The sequence below is a fragment of the Trichoplusia ni genome, chromosome 6, assembly GCF_003590095.1.
Source record: "Trichoplusia ni isolate ovarian cell line Hi5 chromosome 6, tn1, whole genome shotgun sequence".
NCBI lineage: Eukaryota > Metazoa > Arthropoda > Insecta > Lepidoptera > Noctuidae > Trichoplusia > Trichoplusia ni.
The window spans coordinates 6,040,310-6,066,038 of NC_039483.1; the positions used below are offsets into that span (position 1 = coordinate 6,040,310).

Sequence of the window (25,729 nt, forward strand, 5' to 3'; positions counted from 1 at the left end):
TCGAAAGCTGCAGATTCCTGCCGCCATTGCCGTCACATATTTCAATCGTATCAGTCATTATTTAAAAAAGATTACCTCTCATGCCTAGAACGCATGGTTCTACCATTTACACGAAAAACACATCAAAACTTTCAATAAACGGGTAGGTAGCGAATTGTAAAAAATGGACAAGTGGGAGTCGAACTTGTGACACTGAGGGTTCCATGCAAATAAGCTTAAACCCATCATATGTGTGACGGTACCACCGGTACCGGTTTCAAAAAGCGTCAACAGAGAGAATCATCTGTCAAAAATATAACTGCCTGCTATGAATTAGCCTGGTGATAGACAGCCTGACTCATCGACAACGGATTATGAGTGCCGTTTTAACTATTGCAGTACAGAACCCTATAAAGAACTATTTTTTTCCTTTTTCTGCCGGACTGGCTGCTTGCACAGGAATTTTCATTTGAATCCGTGCCGATTGGATTTGTGTTACAGCCATTTTGTACCGGCCTCAGCGGGTTTTCTGCTTAAAAAAGGACGTCGCGTTTGAAGGGTTAATTTGGTTTTACGCTCGAAAAGTGGTTCTCATGATCCGAATAAAATGATTATGTAAATTGTAATTTTGTGGATTAATTTATTATTTGAGTTAACATTTATTTTACGTCAGTATTCGGTACGGCTGGGTGTACAATTACAGTGTATAATTTTTTGAAAGCAACCTTATGTCAATAAAATATAAGCTTTATTGTGTTTCAATTGTCACTATTGAGTTTTAATTTCGTCATCGACTCAGCCTCTCGCGGTCCACTGCTGGACATAGTGCTGTCCCTCCCAAGTGGCGCCACAAGACTTACTCCTTTTTTAGGTCACAGGTCCATCGGGCTGGGGCGTACTACACTGCGTTTGAAGATTCTTGATTGCTGATCGAGGATTTATTTTACTGATAAACATTTTATTTAATTATGGGCCTCTAGCGAAGCCTTTGTAAAACGCCAGGTACACCTGCAAAACTTAAAAATAATCGTAGTTGCTGGGTCTCGGGGTATTTTTATTTAGCAAGAGTCCCACAAAGCCCCGTGCAATCGGCTTGGGTTGAAGTCATTAGCATAACTCTCCGGAACAAACTTCAAATTTTGAGGCAAAGTTATGACCAGCCAAAGCAATACATTGCTCAGCTGATAACGGCTTAACAGAAGAATTTATTTTCTTATCTGAATAAAAGTTTTATAGCTTCGAAGCAATTCTATCTTCAAAGAAATACTTTTATAGAAAAGAGGATTTGCTTACTGAACGGCAAATCTAATCCTTTAACGTAGGATCGTAGAGAAACTAGTTATTTCTCTGCTCTAGATATAAATTATGCAAAATTTTCGTATATTTTGTATATTTAATGAGACTTGGAAAATATGAGTTTTTAATAAATTTACGATCGGGTTTTAAGAAAATTGAGGTTTGCAATTTATTAGTGAAAGCTGGATTTAAAAAACTTATTATAGACAAAAATCTAGTCAAGTGCAAGTCGGATCTGCGAAACTGAGGACACTGTATCTACTAATTAACTAAAGCCTAAAGGCTAATAAAGCTCTTAAGAAGATGGTTATCTATCAAATTTAGTGCCGATCCAATAGCAACGGCAAAACTTCGATTTCTATTTCTATTGTTTGTTGTTACAGCGGCAACAGGTACATATTACCATCATTCATCATTGGCCTAGCCTTTTCCCAACTATGTTGGGGTCGGCTACCAGTCCAACCAGTTTCAGCTAAGTACCAGTGTTTTACGAGGAGCGACTGCCTATCTGACCTCCTTAACCGTTACCTGGGCAACACGATACCCCTTGGTTAGACTGGCTGTCAGACTTTTTCAAGCTTCTGACTACCTGTAACGACTGTCAAAGCTGTAGGAATAACAGCCGGGACCCACAATTTAACGTGCCTTCCAAAACACGGAGGAACTCGTTATGACAAAGATGGTCACCCATCTACGGACCAACCGCGTCAAGCATAGCTTAACCTGTGATCGAATCACTTATGCGGTTACAGCCTAGTCACGAGCTCCTCAAGGTACATATTACCATCTATTAAAATCCAATAGTTTACTTATCACGGTTCTCGAGATACAGCTTGGCGACAGACGGAAGGCCAGCCCGGAGGACATCAAATTTAAAAAAATACGTATTTATTCATACGAATATTCATTCTAACTCCAACACATATTTTTGTGCTTGAACATAATAAATTTTTCGTACCTACATATCCAAAAAGTATTTAATTCCATCAAATAAATTGCGTGGGCTTACACGATCTTTACGAAAACCGTGTTACCGTAGGCGTGAACCTGATGTAATATAAACACGTATTTATAAGAAGTGTCACAACCAATTTACTTCCAATAATTATATAGAAACATTCGATAATGACTTTTAACTCCGAAGAAGCTAAACGTATGAGGAATTTAAATTAAATACAAACATTAACTGTTGATCCAATACGATGGTTATTTGAACAAAATTATTGGTTTTCCTTGCGTAGATGTTGCTATGAAGGCTCAATATAACGCTGGTATTATGTATTTAAGACTTATATAATAAACACGATGAAATAAGTGACTATCGATTTTTGCAATTTATTGTGGATATTTTTGTCAAGTTTAACTAATATTCATGTGGTTTCCTGTCTATCAATTATTGTACTTTCAATTGTTTTTTTTTGTACTCTTTTGTGATAGCTTAGATATTGAACGGTAACTATAATACATGCTTTTTTAAATTTTCAGTTTTTGTTTGCCTTCGGCCTAAAATACAATATAGGCAGACAATCTAATTTACAAAACCGATGTATGTGAAGCCAACAACATTTTAGCTAAAAACGCAAAAATATGATGAAATTTTAAAAACAAACGTGCTCAATCGGGTGACAGATTGTATAACCCGCTTACTAGATATTTTTAAATGACCCTTAGTTCAGCTGAAACGGGACAGATGTCTGGATTCAGGAATAATTTGAAACTTGCTGAATAAATTTTTGTCGAGTCTGAAGTATTTGACTTTTGTGCAAAATGGCTTTAATACTTAGGATATGAAATGCGTATTTTTTATGTGAAGAAATTAAGCACAAAGATAGTTTATAACAACTTGAAGCGACTTCCATTTCTCACGTTTTTATATATTCACTTTCTTTTATGTTTGTTTGTCGTTCCGGTTGGATTTTTGTTACTAAATTTTGAGGCACTGCCCAATAGCAGGCTGAAATTTTCAGGATAGTTTCAAACTCGCAAAGCTGGACCGATTTTGATAAAATTTGTATGGAGGACATTTGAAAATGTGGGGATTTTTTAAATGTATTAATTTTTTAACCAAGCTTTTCAGTTTTATGTCTCAGGGATTTCAAAGTGCTTAATAATCTCAAATTGGATGGTGTTGTGTCATAACGCTCCTATGGCCACTTTCCAGCTCCAGCATCAGATTAGATATCGTCATAATATTTCACTGTCACAATATTAGCTCACTCGGAAACAAGGAAGTAGGTCAAATACAACTTGCAAAATTTGAGCCAAAAATAACAAACATGTAATATTGAACTAAACATAGGTAAGCTTGTCTTGGAAACAGCTGGTTAGAATTGATAGTTAGTAGTTGAGATTCAATACCTCATTTGCACACCACAATTTATAAAAGTGATCAAAATTCAAGGGGTATATGCGGACTTTGTCTGTTAATTATTGTAATAATAACTTCATGTGTTGATACCGGTGGGTGTCTGAGAATTAGAAGTACTGCTGTAGCCTACACGGAGTAGCATTTTCCTCTCGTCTTGAGACCTTCATGCGTTGTTGCCGCTCCTTCAACACATTTTCTTTTGTATCTTCATTGTACAGGACAACTCCTAAAGACCAGGGTCAATAATGATAACCAACGAAAACCATTCAGCACTTAAGCTTGGTGTGTCCCAATAGCCCCACAAACAAAAATTGACTGTCTTACAACTAGCAACGACCAAAATCTGAATTATAAAAATACATATAACTACTTCCCTTCACTGCAAGCGGGCGACGAAAAAGAAAAGGAAAGCTGTTGCAGAAGAGATACGTCAGCCAGTGAGTTACGCCCATTTTCTAAGGACCAGGGCTAACGTTTTGTGATAAAATCGATCTCAAGATTTAATTTGAAGTTATTTTTATATTCAAGAAAACAAGACAAACGGAAAAAATGTATTTTTGGAATTGTTCGTAACCTGTAAAATATGCTTGCAAGTTTCCAGCAATCGTCAATTAACAAAAGCTTGCTGTATTACGTAGGTTTGACCTCTTACCTATATTAAAACTGCTAAGCAATCTATCTATTCGGAGAGCAGACATAGCTCTCGAAATAGAATAATTATTTGCTTTTAACGAGCTGTAAATATCCAACACAGTGTTCGTTGCTGGACTTTTACGGGCTATTAAAAATATACAGCTTTTAAAACGGCTTGAGTTGTATAGCCACGAATAGTCAATTAAATTATCGACCTTAAAGACTGGGATATAGAATATAAATTGATTTAATGAGCATAATAATTTTTCTATATGGGAAGAGACGTTTGCTTGTTATTGTGGTCAGGCGTTAGTTTGCCTTATACTCTAAAAAACTATAATAGCTCAAGTTCTAAAATACATATTTTTTTGGATAAACCTATCTTGTAGCTTAGTTTTTTTATTTTTACCTTTAAGTAGGGCTTGGCAGTATTTAGCTTAACAAAGTTTTTACTTATAAATAACTTCGTCACCAAATACTATACTATACCTTACATGTAACATTAAAGAACTGCATCCAGCCCCAATTTATCGATACGACAGATATCTTAAAATCCTTCAAGTATTTCTGATCAAAATCTTTCGACGTTCGAAGTCCCAGCGTTTAGTATGTCAACATGCCGTGGATTTAAAGGAAAGCTACAGAATCCAGTCAATAATTGCTCTCGGAATCACGATCGGGATCTTGGTCCTAACTTTCAAAGCTATTGGAGATCCTAGGGTTCTTTTACGAAATCCGAGCATTTTCCGATAATTGGGCTTTAGTAACATATACCCCTAGTTTCAGAACACCAGTTAGTGGTTTGAGAGTTTCGGCTCCAATTGAACTCAATGTTTATACGTAGGCTGATTTGACGGTAGTAGAAAGTTTGATATTGAAAAATCTAGCTTACTGCTTTGGAATTAAGTTCTATTTTTTCTTTTGGGATTCAATCCCATATTTGCAAATCAAAGGAGGAAGATTATGAAAAAGACTTTTAAATATAAAACCTGTTTGATACAGGTAGCAAATAGTATTTTTATAGAGACGAGCGCGCTCCATAGATTACTTATTTGAAAAGATGAATGAATCAGTTTTTTGAAGCACAACATTAATTAGAAAATTCTTTAAATAATCTCTTTATGCATCACGGAGATTGAGATAATTTATTAAGCATTTTTTTTATAGAAGCCTCATATACCTATACGTCATTTATTTTACTTGAGATGGAAACTATACTAAATCTAAATCTGTTACAACCACAATAAAAACTTTGGTACTCCCACTCATGTTTCGTTAAAACCAAGCCAAACCAAAGATGTACCATAAAATATTCATCAAAACTTACCCCACTTAAAGATTCTCAGAGGTCCAACACACTTTGTATGTAAACCTCTTCAAACAAAGCTCTTAGGAAACCCTATAGATATTTCATAAGGTACGTAATAACCTGACACATTAACCTGTCTTCTCAGACCTTCTCAAACTTACTATGAACGAAGGGCGTGTTTAGACCATACTCACGCGATATTGAAACGCCAAGCATCATATTAACAGATTTCAAATTGTATTTGTCTAAGTCCACCCGCAAACGCTACGTGTCCGCTTTGCGACCGCTACGCAATATTTAATATCAAAATGTGTAATGGGATTTGAGATCTACAGGTGTGTTCATAAGACTCAAATTGTAAATCAACCTTTTCAGTGCGTGTTGTAAGCGTAGCAGATGCGTAGTGGGTGCGAGGACTACGCGGATCGGTTACGTGTGTAAAACATAGCCTGAGTTGTAAGGGTGCGTAGCAGGCGCGTATCCTGAGCGTAGCAGTTGCGTAGCATTCGCACGGAATAAGCGTATCACGCGTACCGTCTGAACGCGGCCTAAAAGCCTGAAACTTTGATGAAACATTCACGCTATGACACTTTAGCATTCTCTTAAGTTTCGGTATTGTTCGTGGTGTCGATATTGCGGTGTGTAGCGTGGCAGGTGACGGGTGAATGCTTGGAATGTATGGCATTTGAGTATGTTTTGTTGTGCGTTGATTAGTATTGAGGCGCTCCTGTGTTTATTTGGAGATGAGAATTTCAGATTATTTGAGAAAATTACAATTTTCCCTCAATTTTTACTAATTAAAATTTTGATTTTGGACATCTCCTGGAACATTGATTTAAATTCATACATTTTCAGCAATAATTCCTTTAGTAAAATTTATTTATTGAATAGAATAGAACAGTAAAAACCAATTGCACTTTAGTATTGCTTAATGTAAAAAAATGGGTTTTCCTTAAAAAAAAGAGTTATTTTTTTATCATGAATCTGAAAGGAGATTGATTGATTGACTGATCTGAAGGAGAGGTATTGATTTAATATCCCTTGTTATTATTTACAAATAGATTATTTATCTATGTATTAACATTCAGATATCAATTCTCTTTTCTTATACCATCAAAAATTATATGCACATATATTAAAAGCATTAACAATTTTTCAACATAACACACCATTCCTTTTTATTCCAACATAAAAAATACAATTTTCGATATCAATTTGACATTGTCACAGACAAATAAATGAAATGAATTGTTCCGGTTTTCATTGTCGATAAAACATTTTATTAGGGAGGCGTTCCTGCCAATGTTATGCCAACGAACACAATATTTATTTGACAATCCACTTAAATGGGTTCCGTTTGAATTTTGCTCATTTTTTTTTCGAAGGCGATATATAATTATTTTTTATTCAAGAACTTTGTCGCTTAGCGACAACACCATTCTATTTCTTACATAGAGCTTTAAACTAAGCCACAAAATTAAAAAACAACTAACTACACCTAACCGCCTTGTCCAATATCTCATATAGAGTTTTTGAAAGGCGATATATAATTACGTATACTTTATTTTTCTAAACATCTTCCGATCAAAACTATTTCTGAGTGAACTGAACTGGTTTTAAAAACGTTAAATTTACAAGCATAAACACACCAAATATTTATCTTATATGCGTAGAATGTCATGTCCATATATTTAACTGAAAAAAATCCGCCCACATTCCAAGACTTAGACCAAACGATTACTAAACGCAAAGTTTGTTGATATTATCCATTCATACATAATATGTATCTTAAAACATCGACCTGGAGTTCTAGACACAGTTTAGGTTTATGGTTAAAGTGTTTTAAGTCAGTTTAAATTAAGATTCAGAACCACTCTTTAAAGTAATGATGATGTTAAAGTGGAATTAACTATTTTATTTAACAAGCAATTTATAACAGAAAAATCCTGAATATCTTTTGAAAATTCATAAGACTTGTTAAGGTGAGAATAGAAAATATTTCTAAGGTACGGCCAATCCGTCTGTCAGTGTGTTACCAGGCTATATTTTGAGAGCAGTAATGGCTAGACGTAAATAACATAATTTAAAAAGACCTTACGAAAGGAGTAAGTCTTCAATTCAACTGTGTTTCTAACACGCTTTTTTTGTTTGTTACCTCAAAACTTCGAACATAATGCACCGATTTATTTTATTTGGTCCCATGAAGTTATTTTTTTTCAAAATAATATTGTTTAAAAAAACTCGCGCACTAAAAGAATCTCTTCTTGCATCGTTGTAGTCATATTTTTCGTGTAAACACAGTAATGTCAAAAAGACGATAAACAGCATCCAATTTGGGACATAATGTACTCAAAACGCGATACCGCCTCATCAGTCACTCGGGACATTTCCCCAATAGTTTTGACAATGACATACATCGTACGGAAACCTCGTGTCCTGTCTATCAGAACATCGGACATGCTCGTGCCAGCTACTCGCGCCAGTAGCTCGCGTCAGTAACTCGCCAGTGCTAGTAGCCAGTGATCTATGAGGGTAACGTGTATTTGACGTGGCGCCGCCCCTGGATGGAGTAGAACTTGCGCTGTTTAATTGCGAACGCCCCGTTTAGGACAAGAGTCATGCCTTAATTTTGTTTCGTTATCTATCAATGTATGTTTTTTGGTATGCCCACAACGTATAGCAGAGAGATCGCCACGCAAGTGGTAGAGGTCACCACGCGAAGCTCATAATGTGCGACGTCCCAGGTTTAATCCAGTGTCTTTGTGCGTTGGACTTGATAGTTTGTAAAATTTCCCACGACACAAGAATTAAATTTCCCATTACGGGGGAAAAAAATATATTCTATTTTACCAAGTGGCTCATGTTTCATGAACTGTTTTGATTGCTTTAAGACTGTAATTTATTCTAAGAAAAAATTCTTAAATAATTCATCAACATTTATATCAGAACTAATTCAAAGGTTTAACTATCCTAAATGGTCTTAGGCCTAGCCATTAAAACCATGAGATAATCATGAAGCATAAGTCGCCAATGACCCGTGTGACGTCACGAAGATTGATAAACTAACATTACGATAATAGTGTTTTATTTTCTATTTCTGTAATTACGTTTCAGGGGTATTTGTTTCTATACAAATATACGGTAAGTCATTAATCTTCTTGTAATTTGCTGAAAGACATCGATCAACGCCCGAACAGTATGTAATTTTACCTGTAAATAAGTATACCTTATTAACGGAATTTTTGTGACTTGTTTGCGTTTCAAGAAATTTTGTACACAAAATTATTTCTTGAACCAAGAAGGTTTGAATATAAAAACCTCATTTCGTAATTTCCTATGTACCATATAAATGGAAAGCAACTTTTAATGACGTCACCAACAAAAGCGTTACGGAGAAACAAATGAACACCGACTCCTAAAGTACAATCAGGCACATAATTACGAACAATAGGTTGGTACAGCTGAGCGCAAAAGCGAAATAGCACCATCAATGACAGGCAACTGTTTGAACAGAATTGCACCGGTAATTGAGTCGCATGTATCTAATCTTGTTTTCGGTTTAATATTTAAAATGTTGTGGTGAAACAGTTTATTTGAATTGGATTTAGTAAACTTTGTGGTTAGCAAATGTTTCATGTTTGTTGATCAATACTCTGGGGTGAAATCGTTTGAGATTATTATCGTTATAGTTGTACGTTATTATAACATATTCGAATAATTAAGTATTTTGTTTAGTTAATGAACCGATTTAAAAAAGATGAAGGTTCTCAATTCGTCTGTATATTTTTTTGTTACCTCAAAACTTTGGACTGAAAGACCTGATTTTGTTGAATGATTTTCATTCAGCTATTTCAAGCTGACATTTTTGGTCTCACAAAGAAATCATCTAGTTTGGCTCCATGATTTTTTTAAGTGTATGTTTTTTTTGGTAAAACTATATTACTATATTAATACATATAAACATCGAGTTTTATTATTATTATTTTTTTAATTTAAAATTAAAAAAAAAATACTGAAAATGAAACACTTAAAATAAAGTAAATACTAGCCGACTTTTATTATGACAGCTTCGAAAACGACCGATAACCCAACAGCGTGCTGTCTTTCCAATTTTTCATCTTCCTATCCCACTTCAAGTCATCCTTGTATCAGCAAAATGAATTATATACGAGTAGGTTAGTAGGTGTTGAATCCAGTAAGACGTGTCAAGGAATATTCGAAAGAGAACCTTGTCACAGTACGCTACAATAACATCTCCTAATCCAATGACTAAGAAATATCCAGCCCGCAGGCTCTTCACTACAATCAGTTTGAACGCCAATCAGTCTAGCCCGAAGCCTATGTTCAGATAACTAGATTGGCCTAGCGTACCGTACCACTTGAAAGTCTTAACTTTTCGAAAATAGACCTTCTGGCTTATGAAATAAGGTTGATGTTTAGTGAAATGTCGCAAACTGTGTTGCTTACTGTATGCTCCTACTAACACGTTCTCTATTCCCTTTGGCCAGAGAAAAACGAATTTTGGAATGAAGTTTGTATGGTTTGAAGATTTTTATCTTTTTTTTTTTGCCCGTTGTGTGAAAATCGATTTTACTAGGTGGTTTACCGTATACCTATATATACATATAGCAGTCCTGAATATATATATTTATTTTAAGATAATGTTTCTTTAATACTCATAAGTTATAAAAGGTTTGTGTTTACAAGACAAATCGTCAAAAAATCATATGAAAAAATTACATTGTTGTTTAAAACGTAACGAAAGAATATTATGGATTGATAATTATGTTTTCTATTCTAATTTTCTATTTTATATCTTACCAGCTGACAAAGCAAAAGTTGTTTTGCTATACTAACCAGTTCTAGCAAATAAAAAATGGCCTTACGGAAAAAAGAATCCGATTCTCAAAACTAAAAAATTTGCACTCAAAATTTCATGAGCATCGGTCTAGGCGTTTTGGATTTCAATTACGTTCACTGTGACACGAAAATTTTACAAGAATTTGATATTACATGAGTGTAGTCACTACGGTGTAACATTGTCTATAAGCCTTCCAGATATTTGCTAGAAATTTACATATCTCTCAATATTCAATCGGATAAATGGTTATTCACAGCTGCACGCGGACATCGTTCTCTTTGCTTTTGCTTTGTCAGTCAACTTTTGAATTATGTTACACTAAAGTTCTAACATTGTGTTGTTTTATTGATGGCTGCCTTGAGATTTTGTATGGATTTGAAATCGTTTATAAACAAACTGGATTTTTGTTTGTGTTTTTTCCTATACCATAAGGTGTATTTTCATTATTCGAAGGAAAAAATCTACTTAATAATGAGTGTGTACGTGTCTTATATTTTTTTTTTTATTATATTAAGAGAGCATTCACAAACATGTCTTTAATATTAACCAGAAATCGAAAATAATACATTAAACCTTAAATCTCAGGTATTAAATGTCAAAATAACATAATACGTACTATATTAATAATGTAATTAACGCACTAATAGTCTCTGTTTCCCGTTCGTAAATCAGAAATTAATTCATACGCGGTTCACTAACTGACATGAAAGGAAATTAATAAATTGACAATTTACTATGAAAATTAGACAATTATGGAGCTCTGAACTATTTACAGATTAAATAGTTATTCAAGAATTTGAAAGGATGAGTCATGCTTTTACGGTTAAAAATTGTGCTTAAGAAGATATTTAATACTGATGTAATGTTAATGATGTTCATAAAAATATAACGGTAGTGACTCTTACAATAACAAAAAACATAAATAGATCCAAATATTTTGGATAATATTGTTTCATTTTTCATCGGTATAAAGGGTAATGATAAATGACGTCACTTGTCGCACGTTAACTTTCTGTATTACCTTTATTTTTGATGACGTGATGAAAAAAAAATGTAGGTACGAGTATGTATTTTTTGGAAATATATGTACCTAAGTACCGGACTAATTTTGTGTGTTTATTCAAATACCCAATCATAAACGCTATATCAAGATTACAAACGTCAATAGTATTAATACTAGGGCCTCATTAGGTACCTACTTCCTTATTTAATTCATAAAATACAACTCATTCGTATTCAAATAGAGTTGTCAACAAAAAAAAAACAGAAGATCACGATTCCGTAACGTTAATATTCAAACCATTTGTGCCATACAACAGTAGCTCAGAAACATTAAATAAAAGCGGTATCAATTAACGAAATGGCTGAAAACATACTAAGTACTGTGTTATACATATATTGAAACTGAGGTTTGTGTGCTAACTATTAAAATAATGGCAATAATTAGTTGTAATGACGCACGCATTTTTTTCGGATAAACAATGAACACGTCTTAAAGTATATTCAACTGCCTTATAATGTTAACGGCAGAATAGACAAAAAAAAAATTGTTTATTTGACACAAGTTAACATAATCATAAAATCTTACAAGGAGACCTCCTTTTAAGTAAGTATTTACCTGTGCTAGGAGGCGAAACAGAGCGATTAAGAATTTAGGCAATCTTACTAATTTTATAAACACAAAATTTTGTATGTATGGATGTTTGTTATCCTTTTACGTAAAAACCTCTGAACGGATTTGGACGAAACTTGGTACACAGGATAGTTTATAACCAGGATTAACACATGGGATTATTTTCGTTTTGTTGCGGGCGGGTAACAACTAGTTTCCTATAAAGGCACTACACAGGCACAAATGTTAATGTCGAAACAATAATTTGAAGTAGCTGTTTTTAGGGTTCCGTACCTCAAAAGGAAAAAACGGAACCCTTATAGGATCACTTTGTTGTCCGTCTGTCCGTCCGTCTGTCAAGACCCTTTTTCTCGGGAACGCGTGGAGGTATGAAGCTGAAATTTATATCAATTACTCAGGTCTACTGTCCCTTGAAGCTGTGAAAAAATCAAACTTCTAAGGCAACGCAATCAAAAGATACAGCCGTTTATGCCGCAAATTTTCGACACTTGCAAGGGAATCAAAACCTACAGGGTGCTTCCCGTGAACTCAGAATCTTGAAATTTGGTACGAAGCAACGTCTTATACCATAGATAAAGGAAAAATTCCGAAAACCTTAAATTTTTAGTTACATCACATAATAATTTTTTTTTTAATAATTTTAAACTTACTACCTATTTCCTCATAAACGCGTAGAGGTATAAAATTGAAATTCATACCAAATACTCAGGTCTATAATACCTTTAAGCTGTAACAAAATCAAACTTCTATGTCAACGCAATCAAAACGAACTTTGTAAACCTTTCAGGTTTGTACGGAACCCTCGGTGCGCGAGTCTGACTCGCACTTGGCCGGTTTTTTTGCATTCCGAGTACTGGATAAGTTTCTTTTTAAAATTAATATTTTTCCATTCCGTGTTCCGTTTTTACTGTTTTGGGTATGGTATCTTAAAAAAGGTAATAGATCTATCATTTTCTAGCTCTTAAAATTGAATCAAAATTCCTAGAATTTTATTGTCAAACGTAATTTTTATGTTTGTTTTGTTTTTTACTTGTTAATGACCAAAATATTTCAGATGAAAAGATTTATTGCAGAAATAGAGATCGAAAGCATTTTTCTACTTGATACAATTAATTACACCAAAACTTCTTAAACTAATACTATTTAAAAGATTAGAAATGCGTCAAACAATTTTAACTCGTAGGATATTGAAATTAAGATTCGTTTTTTACTGTCACCGTTTATAAACTGGACTAGGAAAGGGCGGGATGCGTCTGTCAGTTGCCGAATAGTTTATGAGGATAGGGATTATACTTTTTATCTATATTTTGTGTATCAAATTTAGATTATCTGAAGTAGAGCATAAATTATATTGGTTTGAGTTATTATGAACTTAAATTTTAGTATGTCAAATTTATTAATATTGTATGCAATTAATTGAGCACCTTTTTATTTAATTAATGTTTGTTATAGGTCAATTTAAGGGAAGTCCACGGTTATATATAAAAAAAATACTTAACCCATTTGACTTATAGGCAGTGCTCGATTCCAAAAAAAAAAATTTAACTTGGATCCAATAATTTACATTTAAGTGTCATTTTCAAAATTAAATTATTATTGCAAACAGTAACATTGTGTTAAATAATCATACAATCACACATTTAATTAAATGTAAATACACATTTACTCACACACAAAACTATCTGAATACTCATCAACCACTTTGAATTTAATTTAGAATCTCACATTTGACACTTTAGATGAAATTGACAAATGACATTTACCAAAACCTCGCCTCGAAGGTAAATCGTCAAAATGAAACGTTTTAACTCAGTAACGAACTCGTCGGCGTTCGTATGAATAGAGCGGTCGAAGATTTCCTTAGTCAAATAAAAAAAAATACAAATTGACCAAGTATAGAAGTTGTAGTGGTTCCGTAATGGCGAATTTTGTTTTATTTTTGTTTGATATCTTTTACATCTATACTTTATCTGTCTATTTCATATTTGCTATTGTGTGGCATAAACTAGTTTGGGACAAATGAGAAATACCTTTATCAAGACAAACTTACTTAATTTGCTATAACTACTTTTGTTCAAAACCTTTTGTGAATTGAAGATTTATGAACTTATTTTTACAATCAACAATTTAAAAAAAATCATCCTTTTATAAATTGAAGATTTCTGAGTTTTTTCATATAGACAATTTAAAGAAAAAATCTTGCAGACAGTAAAGTATTATTATTACCTAAGCAAGAAATGATAAAAATACCTCTATTGTCTATATTCTACTCTCTATATTCTAAAAATGTCAAAAGAAAATGGTGTTTGTAGATAATATTATTAACAACAAATATCAATTCAACACAATATTTTAACTTGAAAACGTGTTCAATAGAAAATTCTTATATAATCTGTACACAGCACCCAAAAATACATTTATAGCTCTATGCCTTTATATTTTACTTGTCAAAATTAGCGCAAACCGTCGCAATGCAGAGCTTGCTACAAAAAGATGAATCACGTACTCCGATGTCGCGTTTAAATGCTTGTCATAAAACAAAGATTTTGAGACACGCTAATTAATCCACTTAGCCTGATTAAGTTTGTAATGTACACGCAATGAAGCCTTTTGCGCAATAAAATGTATCCTCATTAATAAAGCGAAAACACAAGAGAAATAAACCTAGGAATGGGGAGAAAACGTAGCCGTGTATAATTCCAAAGCACTAAAATGTAAGTAATAAAAAAACGTTTGATCGAACCCTGGGATTGCGGAACTCTGAAAAACGAATTCGCAATGGCGCGAATACATTATGGCGGTGGCGAATTTCGCGCGTTTTTCGCCCGCGTTTCCCGCGCTTTTGTATTGGCCAAGCCCCAGGGCAGTCGCTCGTAAGCCGTCGCGCCGATCGCATGTCTCCGCGTCTAGTGTACGGATCAGTAAAAATTCGCTGTTCTTGTGCCCGCACTATTCTCGTAGCGGTGACTGAAAATGTATATTTAGACAATTTATTTGTGAAGGATAAATTAATACCGAGTGTGACAGTGTAGATCCAATTTTTTTTAGTGTCCAGTGATGTGAATGTTGTGGAGATTTTTTGTAGTGTTTCCCTGAGATTTTTGCGAGACAAAGATAAAGGGGTAAGTGGAGTTTAGTGGAGTAATTAAAAATATGAGTTTTCAACCTTTAAGGTCAAGTTCATTAAATTATGTAACAAAATTGTTTAAATAAAAATTTTATTGAATAAAAAACTTAATTAATAATATATTATAAAAATACCCACAATTAATGCGTAGAATATTCATAATTATTATAAAACAGAACAAATAATTTAACGTTTGATTGGCAAATCACTGTATTTGCCAATCAAACGTGCTCCGAGCATTAATTAAAAATAATTATAGTGATGCATTTCGTCCAATTTTATAAGATGTCACCCAACATTACGATGTTTATTTATAAAAGTTGAATTTTACGATAACTCCTAATTAAAAATTGGAAGAGATTATAAAAGCAACAGAAATATTTTCAAATAAATTCCTCCATCATTTAATATAGGTTTTTTGAAGAAACGGTGGCAGATATTTAGATTATGTCAATTTTATTGTTTTAACCGTAAAACAATGACAGCGTTAATATGAAAACGTGATCTTTTCACTTCAAAATATTACAACTAATAAAATGTGGTATAGTATTAAAAAGATAATAAATTTTAAAATGTAAGCTAGTAGACGTTTTCGAAGGAGTTTATTTAAAAATATTATACATCGCACTTTCGATTTTTATTTTAAGAATTTGTTTTTTTTTTTTGTTCTATTCGTTGTAAGTCTAAAAAGGGCGTTGACTAAGAAGTCTCAAAACCTACAAGGTTGTTGAAATCTTACCTTTTTCGCCCCGTTTGGTACCTTTTTAAGGGAAGGTATACCGGTGGTTTTACCGGTAAGAATCCGGCACGCCCATTGGCCTTACCCAAGGCGGTTACAGACTATAGATATAGGCCAGGCTAAAAAAGTGGTGCGGCGGTAAAAAAAAGACATTACTTTTCGGTTACGTTTGTACATGTTTCTGATATGAAGTTGCATGTAATTATATAAAGAGTCTGTTAATTATGATAAAAAATAATTTAAATTCTGAACTGAAAGATTAAATAATTTTGAGAGGCATTTAAGCCTCATACTGTGTGAGTTCATTTAATAAGATAGATTTGGGATTAATTAAGAATAAGTTAAGTTGCTTTCAGATAATAATACATAAAGTAGGAAAAAAAATTGAAAAATTCTTTCATAATTTTTTCAATAGTTCGATAGAAGGTGGAAAAAAGACAGTAAAGTATTCAGTATTTCCTTAAGTAGTAATAGGTTTGACGTTCTCATAAATCACAATTTCCCCGCAAAAAATTCATCGCGATCTTGATACGTCCAATCGTAATATCAAGACCACGCCCTTTTTTGATCTTAAGAATAATGATCTGAGCATTTGAAACGACCCCTCATATTTCGATTACTGATTTTGTCAATCAAAATGGAAATCTAAAAATATTTTTTACTTTACATTTTTAAAAATGAAAATTGAACCCACCAAACTTTAACTTACCACCAAGACGATAAAAAGTTGTCATCGACTAATCAAAATTTATATTAAAGGACTTCGATTTTTTTTCCAGTAAAGAAAATATATCATTTCCGATTTTTTATCCCTTGCTTATTAGGAGATTTTTTTTTAAAGAAGTGCTGTATTTAGGATAATCATCGGTCTCTGTATAGGCGCTTTTATATCCGTCGTAATAACAACATTAAAACCTTTAAACGTCAAAGGGGTCACCGGTGACCGACAAACAATACATATTTTATTGTTTGGCATTCAACGCGTTGACGGAGATTTAGAATATCTTTGTATCACGGATCAAAAATGTTGTAGGTCAGTCGGGCGCTAATCTAAGCAAGCTTAATATATACTTCAAGTCTATAAAAAATGACATTCATTCCAGGTGCGCTTATTAATTGGTTGGTCTATAAAAAGTCACAAGTCATCATTCTAGGTAGCACTTGACCGTCTTTTTTATAAATGCGACAAAAGTCTATGTGATTTCACTATTTTATGTTTTCACCGAACTATAAAAATAATTGAGAAAATTTGACATGGATCTCCAATAATGGATATACTAATTACATAGCAATTATAACCGATATTCTTAAGATTTCACACCCAAAGGATAGAAGCGGAACCCAGGCTAAGACTCCGCTGTTCATCAGCCTGTCTCGTCGTTCGTTAAGCAATGATTGTTACGGCCTTAAATTTGTCACTCAACCGATTTCTTCGTCTGTAGCCTGTTTGTAAAACACCGGGTGTTTAACACAGCCCTACAATTAACCAAGCTTCTCCAGACTCTAAAACTAACATCTACATCCTCAAAACCTCGGCCAAAAGCTATTTACCCTAGTGTCACTCAAAAAACTCTTATATCGATCCGAAAATCCGTATTCCTTTTCACATCTGTGCGATCGTAATAGAAATGTCGCAAAACATCCATCAGTTTAATATATTTTCTCCGTTTCAATATTAGTACGGGATCGTGTTGTAACATCGAAGATGGTATCAGTAGTGTTCGGATCATTGGAGCATAAACCGGACACTCGACAGTTACAGGACTATAGAAATGTGTATAAAACCTCCTTTGTATATAGGTGAACAGTTTTCCCTTTACGGTAGAATACTGAGCGTCCTCTTTGGAGACTTTTTTAGATTTTTTTTAGAAGAGTGGGTATAGGTCACTATGCCAAACTCACTTTGCGCAAAGTGTTACGGATGTGGTCCCCGGTAAAACAAGCACTTGTCTGATCCACGAATGCTTGTTCTGAGTTTGGGAGAAATGTGCATATGAATAAAATGTTTGTGAAACCGCCCGCGGCAAAAGTATTCAATTTCTTAGTGCGGGACTAGGTTTTTCTTTTTAAAACAAGAAGAGAATTGACTTTCGGGACATGACCAATGAGGTTTTTAGTCTATTCAACTTATACTCATTACTTAGAGTGATAGCATAAAACAAAGGCTGAGACTCCGTATTAAAAAAAAAACAAAGGAATAAATACCAAAAGAATCATTAATGTTAAAAATATTTATTATCTTTAAATGAACTTGGCCTTTACACATAGTGTAAAACCAACTCCCTTCACATTTTTTTGCTGGCCATCTTTTTTATTTTGTTGTAGTTTTCTCAAAGGACAGTTACAAGCCAATAGAGTTGTATATACGAGCAAAATTTAGTTCAATCAGAGATTTTCCTTCGCTAAACTATTGAACGCCCTCTTTAGAGTCTGAAAGAGTAGCATTGAACAATAAGCTTCTTACAAGTTTGTCTTATGCAACTTCGGAACTGGGTAGCACGGGGGCAGAATTAAGTACTTTTGAGCTTAAACTAAAGACTTTTTGGGTCTTTAGTCTTATTTTCTGGTTGAGGCAAACGAATTTATCGTGAGGTATAGTTTGGTGTGTAATAGGATAGTGATTTATGAAAGGATTTTTTATATGTTTCCTAAAAATTGTTAGAACAAAATTGGCTTAAAATAGCTATGAAATAATCAATGAATATCGTAGTTTTTATTACTTTGGGGTAAAAACCGTCCCACTGCTGGTGGCCTCCTTTCTTTATTTGACAACACATATTTAAAGCTGACGGCATTTTGTTGCACCTGTTCAGTGCAAAAAGCCATTTTCATCTGAATCTTTCCAGTTTGCTTTATTCATTTATTTTGAGTCAATTTTAGTCTACTTCCAGAGAAGAAACTTGCTTTCTTTCCATTTCTAGTTTCAATGAAAATAAAAAGTACTAAGAAATTTGGATAAAGAAACCCTTTTTGTTAAGATACATTTTGACTATCGTTAATTTTAATAAAAAAAATGCTCATATGTGTTAAATGACCCGATCATAAATGAAGGATCTTATAATTTCCATAAATTTAAACGTTTTCTATTGAAATCAGATGAAATCGTTTATACTGCAAAGAGGATAAATTATATCTCTTCTATCATTACAAATTCATTTAAATCTCTTTTTAATCGTTGATTAACGCAAGCTGTAGAAATGAGCTGCACGGGTTTCTAGATCTTATGGATATACAGCAAAGAGCATACATTTGCCTGCATTCTCAATATCCAATTTCGTACATACTTTACATGCCACGCAATTAGTTTAAGTAATCGGAGGTTTCTAGACTCACTCGAGTGTTTATCCGTAGATTGTTGGGAATCGATAGGAACTCCATTAAAACTTCTCGATAATACGATAAATTTTTAGCAGTACTTATATTGCCTTATACTAAATGCTCTTGGCGCCAGAACTGTCTCAGTCACCGCAGAATATTTTTGGATTTATGGAATTTTGTAGAGGCAGTTGTTGAGCAAGATTTTTCGCTGAGATGATAAATATTATAGTGGGTAAATTGACGAATATATCTATTGATTTGATTGCCATTAAAATATTTTTTTTCTATTTTTGTCCAGTGCTTGGACACAGATTACATACATTTTCTTTGAACAGTAAGTATCAAGACAGACTGTCAAGATATATTCTTTAAAAGTAAAAGCATAATAATTCATAACACAAGAGTTAAAAATAAAAAAGAAATTGAAAGCATTTCAGCAGAAAAAACTTTAAACATCACCCAGAGACCGTAACTTTGAAGCAGTTTTATGAACTCAAGATACATTTAATCAGTTCGAAACTTTTAGATGAACTCTCTAATTAAATATTAAATGTAAATATAAGCTTTTTGTAGAGAAAGCAGCCACAGTTGGAAAGTTACACTCCTCCGGGTACTAACGCTGACGAATCTCTGAAATGTATTGAATTGACAAGTCAAAATCACGTCTTTGGTGAAAAAAGAATGTCAATTTTATTTATGCGGTCATTTCAGTTTCTATTCTTATTTCGGGCTTTCATAATTCCTCAGTACTTTGAGGGACGTTTACGAAATTTCGAAAAGAGATTTTTCCTTGAATATTTTTAGCAAAGCGGATCTCGTATGTCTAGCATATTTGGGAAAAGACTTCGTATGAGGTCAAAGGAGGTACTGCTGCCAAAAGAAAAATAATATTAGGAGTCTTCAGAGAAGTTCTACAGAAAAACGCTAAGGATTTCCTTTGTAATGCCTTTCAGCATGGTAAAAATGATTTATAATATATTCTGCAGTAAATATAGTGCGCTTGGTATACTAGCTGATTCAGCAATATTTTTTCTGCAAGGGTGACTAGTAAATCTAAGCCATGTCACCAAAAAAAACAATAAAATTTATATAGCCCTTTTAGAAGCGTATGTCATACATACGTATAGTAAAATTATGTATGTTGAGATATACGTAGGTCACCGTCAATGTATCTCTGAGGTAATATTTAAGGTTAACCAAAAATAGTCAATAAAATACCAAAATTCATTTAATTACATAGAGGTATGCGACCTTTTGAATATCAATAACATTTAAAACATAATCTGAAAAATAAAAATAACGTAAATTAAATACATTTATATGACGATAAAAATAAACAAAAGATCGATTTAAAAAGAAATAAAAATCCAATGAAGTTTGAATAATCACAACAGTAAATCGATTTCGCGTTATATTAAAATACTGATCTTGTTTCAAATTGAGTACTTGATCACGTGAAAGGCAAATATATAACATCGTTCAAATCTAATCAAAACATTTACAAAATTGAATGCTTTTCAAGAGATGAGCTTATTCTAATACTTGCTCAAGCCACTGAATAATATTTAGATCACTATACGTCACATTTATATTTTTCTGGGGAATAATACAATGAGTATCTTGAATGGGTACATTCTTGAGTTTATAGCTTTTCTGTGCAGACAGAAATTGGTATTTCAAGTTGACAATTAATTATTAAATTATGACGTATTTAAAAGTTATATTCATCGAAAATGAATGAAATCATAAGGTATTTATAAATCTTAGATGATTGGAATTTAATTTCAATGGGGTTGTATAAGAAATACGCATTTTATTCTTCAATGATACGAAGCTAGGTAAAGAATCTCGTCAAATATTTCATTTTAATTCAGGTTTTAATGACATAAGAAACAGAAAGTTTTTGAACAATACCACGACTCAGAGCATCCAAAATCCTTTGAAAATAGTAATTTTCTGGATACTATTAAAATTTGAGAACAGGATTAGTATTTAGTAATTATGATAGATTCAACAGAAACAATTCTGAACTACAACCAAAATGATTCCATCACGAACTTGCAAAGAAAACGAGAATTCCAAAACTTAAATTGATGGCAATTGTTCCGAATCTAAATGATATAAATTCAGAGTTTCCTGAAATCGTTTAAAATCCCATTTGGAGCGGCAGACACGATAATAACGTCATTAAATTCATTTTCAAGGATAATAATTTTTCGTACTATGTTTTCGGGTACTGGATTCCTAAATTGGATTTTTTCGGCAGAAAATTCTTGATGGCTGACGAAATTTCATTTTGGATGGAGAGATTTTTAGGATGTTACATCGTTGAGGATCAAATGGTATTCTCATGTGTGGGAATTTACGGAGTTTAGGAACTTTTAATGATCGACCTCTTTTTTAATATTTTAGGATTTGAGCATACGTACTATGTGTATCCAGGTATACTGCTAGAATACCTGGATAAGTAATTAAAACGGAGTTACACACTGACTACGTCAATAAAGGAAGACGTATATTTGTTCTAACTTTGTCTCACTAGAAACGTTCATTTCAATCTAATTAATTCGTTTTTGTAATTTGCTCATTGTTCATTAGGGAAAGTTACATTATTTGCTATTAAATGCCGGATTAGTTCCGGACTCCGGTTGGTCTGAAACTAGTCGGGCAAACCTGAAAAAATATGAATTCGACTAATTAAAATTATTATACCGCGACAAAAATGCTACTGTAACATTTAAAATTATGGCTTAAACAAGTACAACTTTGATATTACACAAGTATTTTTTTTATATAAAAAAACTACAAATATTTCGTCATTATCCTATCTTACACCATAAATAACTAAATATAAAACTTGTACAGTTTTATATACGTCAAAACATTCATTTATCCGTGTGGCGATGAGTATTTAGTGAATTTCGTCTCACGGTCGAAATTTCTCGTTTATTTCAAACATTAGTCTTGGGCCTTGCCTGTGGCTACGTAATGAAGCGCCCAATTTGTCAGACCAAGTTCTGAAATTAGAAAAAATATACGCGGAAATGTGAATGGATGATGTTGCGGATATTGAAATGATTTTTGAGAAAATTTTGGCATTTCCGAGTTGTGCTATTGATTTTATTGTATTTAATTTTAATTGGAATATTTTTTTATTCATTTTTGTTAGCAATTTTATTATGAAGCGAAATTAAAGGAGTGACATTTGATGAAGAATTTTATGGAACAAGATTCAGTTTTCTCTTCACGTTTATGTCTTGAATTAAATTGTAATAAAAGTAATAAATTTGCACTATCTCATTTAACTACATTAAAATGTGTTTAAAGTGGCTATAAAGTCTAAGATAAATTGTGGGTTTACAAAAACACATCTAACGAAAACTTCACATGTGAAAAACCACTAGATAAATATAGTAATAATTACCTACGTATCATAAACAAATCAAAAACGAACTCTACAATATGATTCTAAATTAAAATGCGAAAACTATTTCAAAATATTCGGTGATTCTAAAATTAAATGCTATAAAAATAAAGATTACTTATTGAAAATCATATTCTACAATTAGATTGATAGGACTTAATATGTTATAGATTAACCCTATTTTACTATGAAGCGTACTATTAAATACCCGCTAATGGATGGACTAATTTCTTATTATCTCCTTCTGCGATTTATTAGTTCAATCACTTTCAAACAAAGATACGGCAAATTAGACTCTACTATATTGACTTAAAGACTTTTTTGTCTTTTGAGTGTAATAATGTTTGCGGCTTCACATAGAGTGGCTAGTTTATCAACAAAAATGAAATTAAATTAATTCGGACACTTTTGAACATAGAGTTGTAAATTATACTGTTGCCAGATGCGCAATTTAATCGTTTTTTACTGAGCGATTATGAAAGTGTTTTTTTTATACCGATGTATACCAACAGTGGCTATAGATATATTATAGAGTCTGGAGTTTATAAGATATTGCAGAGGATTTGACGGGTTTTTACCCGTTGAACAATCTGACTTAGTTAGCTAGATTTTCTTTTTGGGGTAGTTTTTGGTTTGATTTGAAATATCTATCGTTTAGAAGCTAGTTTATTTTTTTTGGTGGCTTTTAAAACTCGAACTTAATATTTTTTAACAACATTCATATTTTTTATATTTAAAACTGACTAAAAAAAAACTACAAAGCCAAACTCTATGTATTTTTTGATGGAACCGAAAGACAGCTTTATCACGTTAAATGAAATGAAATAAAACAAGCGGTTTAATACAAAATTGGTTCACCTCCTCTGATGTTCTGACTTAAAAAACAACAAAACACAGTCAACAAGCACAGAATTGAAAACCTCTTCCTTATTGGAGAAGTTTAAAAAAAACGAACTTAGTTAATAAGACAATTACGGAGTATTTATAAATATTCATATTATAAATTTATTGAGGAGCTCGTGGCTGTGCTTTAACCGCATAAGTGATTCTATCACAGGTTAAGCTATGCTTGACGCGGTTGGTCCGTAGATGGGTGACCATCTTTGTCATAGCGAGTTCCTCCGTGTTTCGGAAGGCGCGGTAAATTATGGGTTCCCGGCTGTTATTCCTAAATCTTTGACAGTCATTACAGGTAGTCAGAAGCTTGAAAAAGTCTGACAGCCAGTCTAACCAAGGGGTGTCGTGTTGCCCAGGTAACTGGGTTGAGGAGGTCAGATAGGCAGTCGCTCCTTCAGCTGAAACCGGTTGGACTGGTAGCCGACCCCAACATAGTTGGGAAAAGGCTAGGCCAATGATGATAAATTTATTGAGGCTTTCGTTATATAAACAAAACTAAATCAGATAAATTTTGGAGCGAAGTATTATGAACGGTTAATTTAACTTTATTGTACAGTTCCTAAATGATAATTAAAATCAGAGACTAGCCTAGATTGGTTATTTGAAGCTTTATAATGAAAAACTAATTTAATTTGGTACCTTAATACAGACTGTAATAAATTCGAATTAGTGTGAATTTTGATGAAACTTTTGTTACTCTCTTAAAATGCGTAGTACTGAAATAAATGTAATACCATTTTTGTATATTTACATAGGCATTATAAGTTTATTCTACGCCAGATCTTTTATTTTAGAAGCAGTTTAAAATTTTATTGGGTCATATACTAACGTTTTAGAGTTTTCTACCCAAGGGTAAAAACTAGACCATACATCTAAGGCTTTACTATCTGTCCTTTCATCTGTCACCAGACTGAACCCCATGAACCGGTATAACAAGACGGTTATTTTGTTGATACACTCACAAATTGATTGGTGGCCTTTTTGTACGGCACCCTGAGTGTGGTGAGAACATTTCGGTCTTGAAAGGTTTTTTTTTTAATAAAAATATATAAACCTATATATTTGAAATACTGCTATCGGAGCCCATTTAATTTTCAGTAAAGGGAACAATGTTTCATTAGGGCGAGCTCCAAATTTACGAAGTTGCCGCCCAAGTATTTGCCTCACAACTGGCTTAGACGTTTTAATATAGGACACCTACAAGACAACTTGTATGTCATGGTTATATAGAATAAAGGCAACATTATAAGATGAATGGGGCTAGTTTTGTTCTATTCAGTACAAAATCACATCGCGTACATCGCGTAAATTTTCTATAGTCATCAATTTAAATGCTAAACAACTACTTTTGTTGATTTTAACCCTTAAATGAAGCCTGTTATTTTAAACATAAAGATGAGGTGCTAAAAAAATTTTTGCGCAGTTTCTTTTCCTTAGTTAAAGATAAGTCAGAGAGCTGACTAATAAGCTTGAAATTGAAAAATTCTGAGTAGCAGCCTAATTTGAAAAAATTACTTTTGAAACTGAATTTCACATATTCGGCTAAATATAGACAATTATATAAATAACACGTTACTTAGGCACAGTAATGAGTTTAATGATGATAAAGATAATTATGATGACAATAAAGGTAAAGGGATAAATTACAGATTTCCAGATTTAACCCATTGGCAATGACAAAACCATTTCACTCCTTTAATCATTACCAATTACATTACATCTTCATAATGTAATTTAATAGGTTGAGTCAATTTCAATTATGTTAGAAGCACAAAATTACATGCAGAATTGAATATTAAATCATAATGAACTATTTGTTGCCCATTACAACGCTAAACATTTTAGTGAATTTAATATTCTATTTGTTATTAATGATTTTAACAGAGTGATTAAATATGTGGAATAATTGTTTAATTTTGATTGAAGATGACATACTGGGTTGAACGATTATTATGTAAAATATTATTTATAAAATTTTTAAATGTCTTTGGAGTTAATGGCTCATAAGAATAGTTGAAAGTCAAGAATCAGTCCTTGTTTGAAAATGACTAAAACTTTAAAGCTTGAATTGATTTTCATATTTACATTTTGTACCCAAAAGTTTTTCGTTTCTTGAATACATTTCTGTGCTTCAAAAAAATAAAC

At 32.8% G+C, this 25,729-nt stretch overlaps 1 long non-coding RNA gene across 1 annotated transcript in view; it reads left to right on the plus strand.

Annotated features, from left to right (window-relative positions):
* Positions 1 to 14,919: 14,919 nt before the first annotated feature.
* The window catches only part of LOC113495488, a 90,596-nt gene continuing 79,786 nt past the window's right edge, over positions 14,920 to 25,729 (plus strand). Inside the window, exon 1 of the long non-coding RNA XR_003400724.1 lies at positions 14,920 to 15,201. This is a non-coding gene — a long non-coding RNA (uncharacterized LOC113495488). The remainder of the gene's footprint in view (positions 15,202 to 25,729) is intronic.